Raw genomic sequence first — 13400 nt, 5'->3', positions numbered from 1 at the left:
TTGTGTTGTAATAACTGCCTCTAGTTTATTAAGGCAGAGTGTAGAATTTGAAGTAAAAAGAACATTTGGCTAACATGACAAACTTTCATCAGTAGCCAAACCAGGCAGAGATTGGTGAGCAAACCATTGCTTGTTTTTGAAAGTAAAATGTTTTATTCTGACAGAGCCATGGTCATATTTGCTCATGTCGTGTCTGTGGCTGATTTTATGGCACAACGGTAGAACTGAGTAGTTGTGACAGAAACTATAGTCTACAAGTCTACAAAGCCCACAAAGTCTACAATATTTGCTAGCTAGGGCTGTCGCCCTGTCATCCCTGCTCTAGAGACCAGAGTCCTCCATGGAGCTGAAAGGCTGGAAAGATGCTTGGAACCTTGGACATCCAAGAGCTAAGGCCTCTCTGTCATACCTAGTCTCCCTGCCCTCCTGCCTTCCTCTTCCTCTTTCTCCTCCTCGCCCTCTGTCTTCTCTCTTCTTATCTCTAATCACAGTTCTCTAGTCATAGGATCCCTTTTACTTTCTATTACTGAAATAATGAGATGGGATAAAGTAAAAATTAAAATTACTTACTTTATTTCAGGGAAGAACTTGTTTTAACTCCCCCTCATCACTTCCTGTCCTTTGTTAGCGTGTGTTCCATGCTTCTCTCCCGGGACAGGTAGGAAAATTGGGGTAGATGGAGATGACTGTGATAGTAGTGTCTTCTACGTGCACAGAAATTTTCTGTGGCTTAAAAGAATAATAATAAAAAAAAAAGGAACAAAACACCTACTCAGGCCAGATGTGGTGGCACAGTCAGGAGGAAAAGGCAGGCAGACTTCGGAGTTCACGGCCAGCTTGGTCTACAAAAGCAAGTTCCAAGCCAGCCAGGGTTACAGAGTGACGACGTCCTGACTCAAAACAAACCAAAAATCAAACCTACTCTGATTTCCAAATTAATAAAAAAGTATACAGAAGGACTAGAAAAATTGGGAGACATTGTTGAGGTAGTTGTAGAAGGCACTGTGGGTTTGTAAGAGCCACCTTACTTACTAGCTTTGGCAGGTTTCATCAGTGTAGCTTGGGTTGGCAGGTTTCATCAGTGTAGCTTGGGACTGGTCTTGTAGTCGCTCTCAGCCTTTGCTCTGTAAAAGGAGAGTGAGTCATGCCATTTTATAGGACTTTGAGTAGTAAAATCAGTTGTATGTTAAATAATCGTATTATCTCTATCCCTTTCCAGAAAGTCATAAAACATAATATACATTAAAAAGTAAAAAAAAAAAACAACCAAACTATAATATACTTTAAAAATGAGTTACTATGGAGTCAGTCAAATGGTACTCATGGCTGGTGATTTTGAGCCACCAGGAAGAGCAGAGTATTTTAATTTACTAGAGACTTCTTTATATATTGATAGATGAAGAGGGGAAAGACAGTTCTGATGTGGTGTTCATTAGGAGCTCTGTGAAAAGACATAATATATGGCTGGTTTCAGGGTAAAACTCCAGTTGAGCAGAGATGGCGTAGGCCGTATAGACAGAAGATTGGGCAGAATGGAAGTGCTAAAGGAATGGTATTTGCTACCACTGTATCTTAGAATATTTATTGCTGTAGTATTTGCAGGCAAAGGAAGGCTCGTTGTGAATTCCAGAGAAGGAACAGAACTTTGCAGATTCCAGCTCCTCATGTTGTCAGGAGTTATACACCAACATTGTTTGGAAAGGCCTGGGATTACTCGGTCTACCTAAATAAGCACAAGCACTTAATATTCGTGTGATGTTTTTTGGATAAGTCATGCAAACTTAGTGCATAATGGTACCAACAGAGTATTTGATACTGTATATACCATTTGATACCATATATATGCATGTATATGTGTATGACCTCACAGAGGTATATATAACCAGAAACTGGTGCTGTTTCTGGCTTTTGACTGGCTCATGTTTTTCCTCTGTTTTCCATTTCATACAGCCACATTTCTAATGTTCTGCACTGTACATTATGTTACGTATGGATTTTGTATTGTAAGTTTCTGGATGTAATTTACTAATCTTCTGCTTAGGATTTTCATATTCATTTGATAGACGTGAAATCTTTAGGACAGATTCGCTCTTATAACAAAAATGCGCCTTCCATCTATTGTTAAATTCTCTAAATAAGCGGAAGTGATGGTAGGACCCTGAGCTCCATCACTAACCCAGGTTAAAGTTTAATTGTGAAATTTAACACTTCAGATTAGGTAGACGCAGCAGGTTTTTGGCCTATTCTATATCATCTCATGCTATAACATAAAGAATCTAGACTACTCCTGTATCTACCTTTCTCCTCCAGGAATGATGATTCCTGTTAGGGGAAATGAGTACCAATGCCACTGCCTGAATAGATTTAAAATTTTTTTTTTTTTTTACATATCGACCACAGTTTCCCATCCCTCCTAGCCTCTCAGTGTCATTCCCCTCTTCCCATGTACCCTCTTTTCTCTATTCCTCCTCCGTTCAGAAAGGGGCGTGTCTCTCATGGACTTGAACAAAGCATGGTGCATCAAGTTGAGGCAGGGCCAAGCTTCTCTCCTTGCATCAAGGCTGGGCAATGTAATCCAGCAATCTGTTCTCATTGCTAGGAGCCTTACAAAGAGACCAAGATACACAACTGTCAAACACATTCAGAGGGCCTAGGTCAGTTTCATGGAGACTCCCTGTTGGTTCAGAGTCCATGAGTTCCCACGAGGATAGGTCTGCTGTCTCTGTGGGTTCCCCCATCATGAGCTCCCTGGCTCTTATATTTCCTCCTCTCTTTCTTCAGCAAGACTTCCAGAGCTCAGCACAGTGCTTATCTGTGGATCTCTGCATCTGCTTCCATCAGTTACTGGATAGAGTATCTCTGATGACAATTAGGGCAGTCACCAGTCTGATTACAGTAGATGGGCCAGTTCAGGCACCCTCTCCACTATTGCTAGAGTCTTAGCTGGAGTTATCCTTGTGCATTCCCCAGGAGTTTTCCTGGTGCCAGGTTTCTTCCTAACCCCAAAATGCCACTCCTCCCATGAAGATGTCTTTTTCCTTACTCTCTGTCCTGTTTCCAACCTGCCTCCTGAACCCAACCCCCACAACCCACTTTCTCAAGTTCCCATCCCTTCATCTGCCTGCCCCTACTCCAAGTTTACACAGGAGATTGTTTCTATTTCCCCTTCCAAGAGATATTCAATGCATAGAACAAACACAGAAACAAATTCAGATTTTCAAATTAATCTATAGAGAAGTTTCCATAGTGCTGTAAGCAGTATTTACCAGAGTAATTTTGATAACCATTCAACCATTCAGTATGACATGTGCATAGTAGGCATGTGCCATTGTTCACATGTGGAGGTCAGAGGGCAACTTGTGGGACTTGATTCTTTCTTTTCCCCATGAAGGTATTGGAAATCAAACTCAGGTCATTAGGTTTGGGGAAAGTACCTTTATTGCAGAGCCCCCTTCTTGGCATGTTCCTAGAATAAATTTGATAAGGGGCTTTTCTAAGGAGAAAGGGATTGGATTTACTCTGGGGAGGGAATGAATTCCATTTATGCTTTTCCCTTTGCATACTTTGTGGTCTTATCATTAAAAGAAGACAAGACAGCTTGCTATGATCATATAGTTTATTTTCTTCCTTTATTTGGTCAAAATTATTCTGTGATATTGGTACTAATTTCTGCTGACTTGGTTTTCCTGACATTTATGTGGGAAGTGAATGTGGGCAGTAAATAATTTAATTGTTCCATTATCAGAAGTCAAACTTGGAAGATTGAAACTGACTTCTCACATGTCTCAGAAAAGCCATCTCTCGTAGGTATGTAAAGACTAATAGGACTGTGTGGTTACGGTTAGTGTGGTAAAACTCAAGTTTCTTGCACTAGGTAGAAACTGCCATTGCTTTGAGAAATGGCCTTCATGCAGTGCTGTGTCCACCCTCATGCCATGTCAGCTCTTTCTGCTGTTCTCATGGTTAATCTGCCATAGATGACTTGGTTCTGCCCATACTTAATTAGAAACTACTGAGGGCATATTTACCCATTTGTGTAAATAAGCAGCCTAATTACTGGAAGTGGACTTATGATTAATCCCCTCTAACTGTATAATTTCAGTATGAGATACGAACTGAAACTCGGAACAGTTTAGGATTTATTTTAAGACATATTTATACCTTTCCTTTGCCTAGTAGGACCATCGAGACCTCTGATGCACTGTCTATGGTCCAGTTTCCTGTCTCCTATATGTGACTGTCTTATCTGTGTTTTAAATTTACCTGCTTACTAACATGTATTTTATTATTTTTAAACAGTATTTTAAATTTGCTTTTGAAATTCACATATTATGTAATGTATCATTTCCATTCATTACTTCTACTCTCCACTCCCCTATTCATCCCACTCCCTTCCACTAAAATGAATTTTATCTGTGGTCCATCTTTACTAGTGGATAAGCATAGAGAGACAAAAACAGGGAGTCTTCTGATAAGTATATTCTCAGCTGAGGTCAAACAAGGCTATGGTCTACCATTGCTCCAGTTGTTACTCTTGTATTTGGTATCCTCTTTGTGGTATTTAGCACCATTTTCCAGAGTTTTATGCTTTTTGTTGATTTATGTCTATTTACATTCACCAAAAGATGTAGTTCCTGAATGCTATATTATTTAAGCAGGTTTATTGGATCATATAAAGACAAGATATTAAATAGAGGAGCAGGGTTAGGGCTGAGTGAAGAATGCTTGCGAAGGTTTGCAGGTGAGAAGAGCATCAAAGCAAGGGGGCAGAGTAGTGTCTCGAGAGAGCCAGGAGATCTGTGGGCTGTGAGGATGGCACGTTACCAAACAAGCTGTCTCCCAGCTCTAGAAATTACTTTGTTAATGAGAAATTAATGATGCTAGTCTTAACTTAAAATCTAAGCATCTGAAACTTCTATTTCTTACTATGCTAAAAAGGATTCTTAGTGGATTAACATAATTGTCTGAATTTTATAGTGTGCCTGTAATTGTATGAAAGTATTAATATCAGTATCAACTCAACACTAAGACTTAAATATAATTTAAGTATTATTTTTAAATTTCAGGACCCTGCATGTTTCTTTATCTCTTTACCACTGTGCTTAAACCAGGCTGAATTTCATCCTCCTCTCCCAAATAATATCAAACACATTCACAAATACTCCTGTCTGCTCTTGCATTCTCTCTTTAGAATATTTTTTTGTTCAGATTTTCATATGGCCAACTAATTTTTGTCTTTCAGCAATTACCCAAATAATACCATTTCAGGCAGGCCTTTTTAAACTACTGAGACAGTGTGGGTTACTTTTAGTCTTCTAATTGTCTATATCTTTTTTATAGCAGTCATATTCATTCAATTACTCATTTGATGTCTGTTTTTTGTATTGGAGTGTAAGCTCTATTAAAGTAGACATTTTGTCTCCTTCATTGCTGTGTGCGCAGCCTGTAGCTCCTAATGTGTGTTGAGTATACATTTGATTGACGTTGTGAATGTGAGGCCACATCAATCTGTTCTGATGATGTTCTTAGCAGGATTCACCATGCTTTGTTAGAAACAAAGAATTCTGAAAATTGATTTGGTCAGAAGTTAGAGAAGTAATGTTTTTGGCAGAGAGGCGACTGAGATTTGAGTTTGTTGAACTAGCTAGTCAATAATATCTAGGCTATATAGGCAAGGGTGTCTTGCGATATGTTGGAATCAAAGAAAAAGTCTAGAGTATTCGTAGTATAGTTATTCAGGGAAAGAAAAGTCCAGGCAGGGGAAACAACATTAAAAATGCCCTAACAGCAGATGTTTGCCTGATGTACCTGAGGAATAGCAGAATATGACCAAAGTATAATTGATGTGTATCATGGAAAGGGGTCAGGTCAGAGACAGAAAAGGTCGCCAGGCTTTGTAGACCTTGTTAAGGATTTGGACATTGTCTCAGTCACTGTTCTATTGATTTGACGAGACGCTATGACTAATGCAACTCTGATGGCAGAAGCCTCTTGTTCATTCCCAGCTGCCCAGACCTTGAAATAGTCACAGAGAAACTATATGATTTGCAATAATGTTTGGCCAATAACTTAAGTGTATTTTTGGTTTACTCTTGTATCTTAAATTAACCCATTTCTGTTCATCTGTGTAATGCCATGTGGCTGTGGCTTACCAGCAAGCTTCTGGCACGTCTGTCCCCAGTGTCAGCCACATGGCTTCTCCTGACTCTGCCTTCTTTCTCCCAGCCTTCAATTTAATTTTCTCCGCCTAGCTCTATTCTACCCTATCACAGGTCAAAACAGTTTCTTTATTCATTAACCAATAAAAGCAACACATAGACAGAAGGACTTCTCACAGCACAGCTCTAATAAGAGAAAGCATTTAATTGGGGACTTACTTGCAGTATCAGAGTTTCATCACGTCAGGGAGTATGGTAACATGCAAATGGGCGCTAGAGAAGTAGCTGAGAGCTACATTCTGTGAGAGAGAAAGCACAAGTCTTCCTAATCTTTCTAATCTTTTCAAATAGTACCACTCTCTGCTGACTAAGCATCCAAATATATGAGCCTTTTTGGGCCATTTTTATTCAGAGCACCACAGGCATTTATTCTCAATAAAGTTGAGAATTATTGACTTCCTCTTGAGTTTCTCTGCTGTGCCCTACTGCTGCTCAATTTCCCTGTGTTTTCAGTTTGCTCCTCCCAGAGTTTTCACTCTCCAGTTTCCTATTTTCAGATTCCACAAAGAATCTGATAGGTTTATGTCAGTTGGACCAGGCCATAGAAATTATACATAGTCAACTAGACCTTGGATTGGTTTATTTGGATTGCCTATTTTCCTTTGTTCCAGTCAGCTATGGCCTGGGTGGAAAAACTTGTGGTCACCTTGCCTTGAAAAAATGAGTGGTTAAATCCAGTTTTTTATATCTATCAATAAAAGTACTATATATGTTTATATACACTCTAGTATGCTTGCTACAGGGAATCATTTTGTGATCTAAAGACACTAAGAAATGTTTCATATGCATATGAGAAGTACAATACATTAAAAACCCAGATTTGTGATTTATTGTTGGTAAAGGTAGAGCTAGTAGAAAATACTCAGAATTGTGATGACACTTCATAAACTTGGGGTAGAACTGATAGATTGCTCATCCTTCTGTACAGCCCCACAACCATGCTCATATGGGCAGCACTGATTGGACTTAATGGATTATGAAGAAGAGGAGGTAGAGGAAAAATTCAGGAGGGGGGTTGTTAAGGGGTGAGGAGTGCTGGACGAGGGCAAAGGGAGAGGATATGATCATATGCCATTGTGTACATGAAAGGAATTATCAAGAAAAAAGAAAACATAGTAAATATGATATTTACAAAAGATAAAACTGAGGTGAATGAAGAAGTTTGAGTAATGAGCGGTAAGATGGCTGTACTATTTTCACATTATTAGAAAGGAACTCCTAAAGTTTGAGTAGCCTTACACCTAAAATTAAACATAGTGTTCAGGTAGTTGTATTAAAAGCTATGAAGGAGCTGGACTTGGTGGTACACGCCTGCAATCTCAGTACTCAGGAGGCAGAGGAAGGCCTGTGTGAGTTTGTGGCCAGCCTGGTATGTAGTAAGTTCCTGTCTTAAAAGCCTTCCAAAAAGTCAGTTCATGGGATACCTTTCTCAACCTTGGTATAGCGGGGAGGGACTTGGTCCTGCCTCAACTTGGTATGTCAGACTTTGTTGATTCTCCCAGGGAGACCTTACCCTTTCTGGGGTGCGGTGGTGGAGGCATTCAGCTTATATTCCATTTTTACATCTGTGTCTTCTTGTGTCTCAAATGTCATAGAAACGTTCTTAGATAATTGATTAACAAATTGATAGATGAGACAAAGCCACTGAAGCAACTGCAGTCGTAGTTAGCATAACAACAAGAGCAGAAATTCCTGCTACAACTAATCCAGCAGCACGTTTCTGTCTACCTAAAGCTTTCTTAATTTCTTCAATTACTTGTAACCCGTTGTCATCAAACCATGGATCATTTACATGCACAGGCAACATTACAAAAGAAGGTTGTTTTAAATCAATACACGGTCATCCACTCCACTTGAGAAATACAATTAGTCAAAATACAATCAGGGCATGATAACATTAAATACAATACCATTTATGGAGATTTTTATCTCTTCCACTAAAAGAACGTAAGGCTTTTGACATAAGCCAAAACAGTTTCTTTTGGGGGGGGGGGAGGAACAGATTTTGTGGAACTGGATTGTCCTGGCACTGTTCCCATGGCAGCAGCAAGTTCCCAAACATAAGTCTGTAAAATTTTGTATTGGAATACCAGATTCTACCTGACAGTTCTCGGTTCCAAGATTCTGCTGCAGATAAAGGATAAGAGTCACTACAATCTTAATTTCCAGACCAGTCAAGAGTGTACTGAGATGTCCTTTAATGGGATAATATTAGTACATTGTCTCCACAACAGAGTCCTGTTAGACTCTCGCAGTTCCTTTGTGTGTGGAGGAAATCGTTGAGGGGGTGAAGTACCATTTACCCAATTACCTTGAGGAAGTAATAACTTGGTATAATATGTACATTGTTTATCATGTCCCATTATTAGTTTGGAAGCACTCCAAGGCCATCTCTCTAAAGCAGCATTCTTTGCAAAACATACAGGAATTCCTTTGCCAACATAAAATTTTCAAGTAATCTGGAACTCTTGTGTGGCAGGTCAATCTAAAAGTTGTGTTATCATTGACTGCCAACATAGTCTCCTTTCCTTCCAAACAGCAGGGTGTAAACTGGGTGGATCAGGGACAAAGGCCCAGTAGGTCTCACTCTGGCTTTTCTGGATTATTATCAGCAACATCAGGATCAGTATTTTTTGGTTCCACACACCAGATCAATTGAGCTTCAATTTTTTTTTTTTTTTTTTTTGGTTTTTCGAGACAGGGTTTCTCTGTGGTTTTGGAGCCTGTCCTGGAACTAGCTCTGTAGACCAGGCTGGTCTCGAACTCACAGAGATCCGCCTGCCTCTGCCTCACAAGTGCTGGGATTAAAGGTGCGCGGCACCATCGCCTGGCCTTGAGCTTCAATTTTATCCTGTGAAAAAACACAAATATGCTCTTTCCCTATATCAAAACCTTGTCGGGATCCTTTCATAAACCAGTAGATGGATTTACACCATTAATTTACGCATTAGACCTGGGTAAATTATGTGGTGGTGCTTTCATGCCAAAATCTATTCATGGCAGATTGCTCACAGACATTTACATTTTAAATATTTAAAATTTTAAAATAAAATACACATATGATGACTGTGGGTATAGCCCTAACTCCCCCTTTTTAATTATATTTTTAATTGAGTCTTAAGACTCCCATATGCCCCTTTAGGATTTCTGCTTTTGCATAGTGCGTCATCTAAAATCTCTGAGATGAGTTTGTTCCAGAGGCTGAAATTGAGGTTTTAGCATCATTAACTTAATGGTACCCAGACAGGAGTTATCATTTATTAAAGGCATAATTGACCAAAATCCCTGTGATGACTGACAGAGAAATTTTCTTTTTATCTAACATTCCAGGGAGGGAACAGGGACAACGTATTTATTTCTGTAATTACTTCCTGCTGACCTTAGGACATTGCTCTCAGGGCCCTGGAAGACTACAGTGTTAGTCAAAGGCAATGAGGGAACTTAGAAGCATCTGGTTCACTGACAAGCTAAACAGACAGCAATCACATTGGCTGGACTGGTCCACATCAGGTTTCAGAGAGTTCAGGACTCAAAGTCATTTGGAGCAGATTGTTATCAGTAGTTGATGCTTGGATGTGCTTGTCCCCCAAGTGGGAACCTGGTGAGACAGATACAAACTGGGAACAGAAGTTAAAGTTATGAACTCACAGTCTCAATAATTAAGGAAGGGGAAGAGTCCCAAGACCAGGAGAGATAAAAAATACCATAATTCTTTTAACTCATGAGAAGTAGATCCAAGTTTTATAATTTTCTCAATTTTCTGAAGTTTATATGAATCTCCATTTTATAAAAAATACAAGTTTTAGATATATTAGCATTATCAATCTGTACTGAAATCCATATTGTAGAAAAAGCAGGTAACAGGTATCAGTAAAACAGTAGGAGTGACTCACATCCTTAAGTCCTAGCAAAAACTGTAGATTTGGGTTAAACAGCATATAAGCCTGTATTTAGAAGGCAATGAAAAGAAATTTAACGTCTTAAGCTTGTGACCCAAACAGTAAGCAGTCATTGTTCTATCAGTTTGCTGAACATTTTGAAGTCCTATTATAATAATACTGTGGAAGGGGAAATAAATCTTGTAATAATTTTTAAATACATCTTAAGCCATTATTTCTTATAAATTGTATTTATATTTTTCAGAATATCCTCTCAGACCTATATAATCCAAACTTTTATGCCTCAGACAGACCCTTACAACCTGTATTGATGTCCTCAGGCCTGTATATTTTTTATACCCTCAGAATTAATATAAACTCATAATATTAACTTCTTGTCCTATTATTAACCATTATAGTAACAGTTAGACTGTAATTTTCATTTACCGACCATAGATGTTGAATTTTTTAATAAACATGTTTGAATTTCTCTGTGAAAGTCTGAATAGCTAAGAGCTTTAGCCTTGTCATTTTATAGGAGGCCAATCATATAGAACCCTGTAACTCAGAGGGCTACAATATGATGATTAATTATTAACTTTTATATAGGACCTTAATCCTTCTTTTACCTTTAAAGAACACAATCTCATTATTAACATAAATAACTATTCTGTAGTGAAGAATCACCAGGCTTTTTAATGACGAAAATCAACCAGAATTAACATGGTTAAATCTCCAACATTTTTTATAGTTTCCCTTTAAATTTAGCCTCGCACATAAAGGAATTCCTTTTCATGTATCATTTTAGTGTCTTGTTTATCCCCTAGTCCTTCACACAACATACAAAATCTCCGTCAATGTCTCCTCGTGATTTCTCTGAGTAGTCCAGAACATTACATAGATACATTTCAAACAAGAGCTTAATTGTGTGTACACAGTAGAGTATACTTAGAAAAACTTAAAGGCTACTCAAAAAGGATGCCTAGTGAGATATGTTTTGTTTTTGTAAGACAAGGTTTTTCAATGTATACCTGGTTGCCTGGAGATTACTATGTAACACACAGTGGCCTGGAAATTGGAGCGATCTCCCTGTCCCTGCCTTCTGAGTGCAGGGATTACAGGCATGTGTTACCATACCAAACTTAGATTTTATTCTCAGCTTTCCTTGCTACCCATACACACTGTGCAAGTGATGCTGCTGGCTCACTTGACCCCAGGACTGCATCTTAAATTCCCCTTACAGTCGGTAGGGTTGATGAGCTTTACCTGTCTCTCCCTCCATCAGTCCTTTCCTATCTCACTGGGAAGCCTGTTTACTCACTTTTGTTTGCCATAGCAGAGTACTAGTGAGGAAATAGGATCAAGTTTTGGCTTAGCATTTGGCTGTGATGTTACAATTGTTGCCTTCCCATCCTGCTTCTCCCTTGTAGCTGCAGTGTTATCTGCCTTTGGCAAATTAGCTTCCCTTTTAATCTTCAGCTTTCTTATTTATAAAATGGAGATAATAATTAATGCCACCTGGGGTTCTGGTGAGGGTCAAGTAAAATAATGCGTGTGAAGTAACTGGCATCGTGGTCAGTGCTCAGAGACTGTTCACCTTTGGTAGTGTATAATTTATAATTAACTAATCACTTGTCTTTTCCAAGTAGTATAATGTGAAAATGAGAAATATATTTCAGGCCAGTGTAATTATGCATGTAAATAAAAATAATTAGAATAAAAATAAAAAACCTGAGTGGTTTAGGCCAGTCTCTTGATGTGGCTTTTGATAAAGTCAAGAGACTCAGTGATAACGAAGAGTGTGCAGTTTTGCTTTGGGTGTAATGTACAGTAATCTCTTACAGTAAGCTTGTTCTCTGAAGCACTCTAAAATAGCAATAACACTATGTGGGTTAGATGGGGAGGTGACTGAGTCTGGAAGAATGCTTACTGAATACACATGAGGACCCAGTCCAGATCTCCAGCACTCACTTAAGACTGGACATGACAATGTGTACCTGGAACCCCAGCATTGTTGGCTGGGAGATAGTGGATCCCAGAAGCTCCCTGGCCAGCTACTGTGACAGAAATGGAATGTTTCAGGCTCAGAATGTACCTAGCTCAAATGAAGAAGGCAGGAGCAATAAAGGATACCTTCCTATGACCTCCACACACATCAACACTTGCATACATCTCCATCCATCCATCCATCTATCCATCCATCCAATCAATAACAGTTATCACTGAGTATTGTACATACAGAACACATATGAGGAAATGAAGGGTCTGGAAAACAAGTAGCAAGAAATGATGTAAGAGAATTTAGTGCATGATAATCTTGACTGTGGCATACATTGTCAGTGATTCACAGCCCTGGGCTGCAGACAGGTGCAGGTAGTTGGAATAGGAATAGTGCTCAGCAGCATTGCCTAGGGAGCAGGAAGGTAGTGCCACACTGGCAGGAGTGTGCAGCTGGACTCCTCATGTCTCACGTCCTGGTGGAAGAGGATAAAGGGCTGTGTACTCTGTTTTGGGTCAGCCCCTAGTGATCTATTTCTTAAAGGTTCCACAACTTTAGTTAGTGCAGCCATCTGGACTAAGTGTTCACATAGACACCTTTAAGGGACACAACACATTCAAACCGCAGCACACTAGAAGCCTGTCATCTGCATATTATTTTAGGTGCATTTCCCTATCTCTTAAGCTCGCCATATATGTATACTTATGAACAAAAATAGACAGTTGTCCTTTCCATGACCAAAAGCAATTTGGGGAGGAAAAGGTTTATTTTGCATACATTTCCACATCACTGCTTCAGGGCAGGAACTCAAACAAGACAGAACTTGGAGGCAGGAGCTGATGCAGAGGCCATGCAGGTGTGCTGCTTACTGGCTTGCTCAGCCTGCTTTCTTACGGAACCCAAGACTACCACCCCAGACGTGGCCTCACCCACAATGCTCTTGGTCCTCCCCCAACAACCGTTAATTAAGAAATGCCCTACAGGTTTGCCTACCTACAATTTAGTTATATGGAGGCATTTGCTCAGTTGAGGTTCCTTCCTCTCAGATGAATTCAGATGTGTCAAATTGTCATAAAACTAGCCAGGACAGACTGACATCTCTACCAAGTAGATTTCTATAGGAGAACTTAGGCATGGTTGCAAATATTTAAAACAAGTTTGTTAGAGTACAGATCCCATCAGTGAAGTTAAATAAAAAAAGACATTTTGGTAGCGATTTCTCAGCTCACAAAGCTCTTTTAAAATGTATTTTTATTATTACTATTAATTATGTGTTTATACCTGTTATGGTGTGTGTGTAGGTCA

General features: G+C 39.2%; 1 protein-coding gene across 1 annotated transcript in view; it reads left to right on the top strand.

The window, feature by feature from the left end:
* The window catches only part of Ttc33 (tetratricopeptide repeat domain 33), a 40318-nt gene that overhangs the window by 17264 nt on the left and 9654 nt on the right, over positions 1–13400 (top strand). The window lies entirely within an intron of this gene.

Source organism: Microtus oregoni, unplaced genomic scaffold (genome assembly GCF_018167655.1).
Source record: "Microtus oregoni isolate MIOR12 unplaced genomic scaffold, Mior012 000036F_ref0000092, whole genome shotgun sequence".
Lineage (NCBI taxonomy): Eukaryota > Metazoa > Chordata > Mammalia > Rodentia > Cricetidae > Microtus > Microtus oregoni.
This window is presented reverse-complemented; position numbering and strand designations above follow the sequence as displayed.